Below are 3617 nucleotides of genomic sequence, written 5' to 3' on the forward strand. Positions count from 1 at the left end.
GCCTGCTTCGGCCTCTGCGCCTGCGCCGAGGGCGCCTTGCCGCACTGCCCCCTGCCCGCGGGAGGACCGCACTGCACGGTCCCCTCCGCCGGCGTCTTCTTTTACCATCAAGAGGTGTCGCCCTGGCGCACATTTTCGAAATTCCACAAGGTTTGGGGAGCGCGGCAGCGCCCCCAGATGGTGAGGAGGAGAAGTGGTCCGAGGCCGGGCTTTCTGATAGGGGAGGTGGGGGAAGTCCCTCCAGGCCCCTCGCTCTCACTCGTTCAAGGCCACTCCTATATAAGCAAAAAATTGAAAATAAGTCTGCATAGGCGAGATGCTGCAAAAGGATGGCAAGGGGCACGGGGTTAAGCGTAAGATTAAGGAAACAGATGCCGCGATTAGGGGCACAGAGAAGAATGTCAATGCTATAAAGCCTCGGTCTTTAAAAACGACGTCGCTGGCAGAAGTAGGGAGGGGAGGGGAAAGTGGGACTTCGGGTAAATATGATTTTTACGTCTGTAATTGGGTGTCAAATAGAGTTCAAGCCGATAAATCAAATAGTAGAGATTTAAGCAGACGTCTTAGTCCGAAGGAGTATACCAAGAAAGTTACTATAATCCATTAAAATCCAGTGATTAAGAAAACGGGAAAAGGGGAGAAAAAGAAATATAGTGGAAAGACAAAAGACAATCTAAAGAAATAGAGGATTCAGGACATCATGGGATGGTACAATTCTGAGGGTAACACAGAACAAAACTACAAAGCTTTCAAATAATCCACACATACATGCGCACACACACACACAACCACAGCAAAAAAAAAAAAAAAAAAATCAATATAGGGAAATATTTTAAAAAGTTACAAAACAGAAAGCATAACCAAACTACATGACAGAACAAGACCAAATGTCTCACAAGAAGAAATATAGACCTAAGCTTACCTATTAAAAAACTACCTCAGATGGGAGCACAAACCATCATGCAGCTCAATGTTGTATACAAGAAAGTGCTAAAGTTATCCTGAGTTTGAAAATACAAGATTGGAAAAGATATACCAGGAATATGCAAAAAAAATTTAAAAAATCAGGAATCACAAACCACTTACTACAAAGTTGATTTCAGGGCAAAAAGCATTAAGTAAGATTAAGAAGGACATTTTAAAATCCTGAGGAGCACAATTCACAATCAAGAAAAAAATAGGAAAAATAGGAAAATCTTTGCACCAAATTACATAATCTCATTATTCATAGCAAACACTGTAGGAGTGAAGGAATAGACAGAAATAATTGGCACACTCCTTGCCAGACTAAGAGTACAAAAAGTAAATGAGGATTGAGAAGACCTAAAAATACAATTCCTATGATAGATCTAATATATCAAACACTGTCCCCTAAATAGACATTACATCTTTTCCAGTGTCTAAGGAATATTCACAACAATTAGTCATATTTTAAACCACAGAGAAAAATCTTAATATAGTCCAATAAGTAGAATCATATGGGTAATATTATCTGCAGCAATTCAATAAAAGTAGAAATTAATGAAAAAACAGAAAATAAAACATGCCTACCCCTTGAAAATTTTTAAATGCTTAAATAACACTTGGACCAAAAAGGAAAACAAAATCAAAATAACATAATATCTAGAAAAGTATGAAAATGACATACTCATGGGATTTAGCTCAGATAGTACTAATAGGAAAATTCATGGTTTTAAGTTTTTGTATCAAATAAAAACTTGGAAAAAGCTAAATGAATTAAGCACTTGTGTAAGAAACTGGAAATAAAATAAAAACGTGAGAAGCAGAAGGAAGTACTTGGTCAATAAAAGAAGCAGAAAGTAATAGTTCGTAAACAGAAAAAGGAAGAAGGGCAAAGACAGAAGGTGTCTAGACTGGGTCTTTCCCCACCCCCTGATCAAAGCACGGGTGGGTGTGCAAAAGCCCTGATAAGGAGGCCCAGAACTGCAGGACTTCCTCCAGGTTGAACCTGCTGTCTACCTGTACTCCCTAATCTGCTTGGCGTCTCCACTCTGCAGTCTGAGACCACTCCTTCCTCCCTTTTTGGTTGAAAATTTGTGCCTTTGTTCCCAAATCATGCCATCATACATACACAAATAACTTTTTGGTTTACAGACCATAGATGCAATCACATCCATTGTTTAGGAATTTTCTAGTTTAACTTCCAGGAAGAAAGCTGCCTTACTTCATTTCCTAGTACATGAGCAGTCTCATGCTTGCCTCCGTTTCCTGTCAACAGTAACAAATATCATCTTTATTTTATGCACTGAGAATCCAAAGCTTAACCCAACGGGGGAACAGAACCCAGGCCATGCAACTATCAGAAAGCACACACAACACGGTGGAGCTTTAGAAGAGGGACAAGACAGACGCGCTGGAGCGCCCCCTCGAGGCTGCAGAGCAAACATAGGTAGTGACACCTGCGTAAACAAGGCGTGTGATCCGCTCCAGCTGTGTTCAGCGCCTGGCGGGAGGCTGGCAGGCAGCAGATGGTAGAATTCATCGGAAACTGGGAATTAGCAGGGCAGATGTTCCAGGAAGAAAGAAGATAAGGGTGGTGTTTGGGCTGGCAGGAAAGGCTGGGTGAAATGCTACAGTATGCAGCATAGATGGAACCGGGGGGACCCCGAAACAGGGAAAAGAAAGGGGTGCGGGCCCTGGAGGGAAGACAAGCTAGTTAAGACAATTTGATCAGATTATAATTTGATCAAAAACAAGTATTCTCAAGGATTCTGTGTGTAAGGATGCTTTCGGTGCACCGTGGAGAATGATTTTTGTCTCATTTTTTGTATCTTTTTTTTTTTTTTTGAGACGGAGTCTTGCTCTTGTCACACAGGCTGGAGTGCAATGGCGTGATCTTGGCTCACTGCAACCTCCGCCTCCCGGGTTCAAGCGATTCTCCTGCCTCAGCTTCCTAAGTAGCTGGGATTACAGGTGCCCGCCACCGTGCCCGGCTAATTTTTGTATTTTTAGTAGAGACGGGGTTTCACCATGTTGGCCAGGCTGGTCTCGAACTCCTGACCTCCGGCGATCGGCCCACCTCGGCCTCCCAAAGTGCTGGGATTACAGGCGTGTATATCTCTAAGCAGCTTCGTCCATTTCAGAAATCAATCTTTCTTTCTTTTCTTTTTCTTTTTTTTTTTTTTTTTTGAGACGGAATCTCGCTCCTGTTGCCCAGGCTGGAGTGCAATGGTGTGGTCTGGGCTCACTGCAAGCTCCACCTCCAGGGTTCAAGCAATTCTCCTGCCTCAGCCTCCTGAGTAGGTGGGATTACAGATGCCTGCCACCATGCCCTGCTAATTTTTGTAGTTTTGGTAGAGACGATGTTTCACCATGTTGGCCAGACTGGTCTCAAACTCCTGACCTCAAGTGATCCACCCACCTTGGCCTCCCAAAGTGCTGGGATTACAGGTGTTAGCCACCATGCCCAGCCCATTTCACAAATTTTTAAAAGTTTTTTTACAATTTTTTTGTCTTTCTAAATTGTTCTCTACAGTTATTCCTGCTCTACAACGTTTCTAATAGCAAAAATGTAGGAACAAACTAGCGAACAATAACAACTTAGGGAAATTCAATTATGTTGAGAGACAAGTAATTTACATGGAAGGATCCCATTT

The sequence above is a fragment of the Nomascus leucogenys genome, chromosome 9 (genome assembly GCF_006542625.1).
Source record: "Nomascus leucogenys isolate Asia chromosome 9, Asia_NLE_v1, whole genome shotgun sequence".
NCBI classification, from domain to species: domain Eukaryota; kingdom Metazoa; phylum Chordata; class Mammalia; order Primates; family Hylobatidae; genus Nomascus; species Nomascus leucogenys.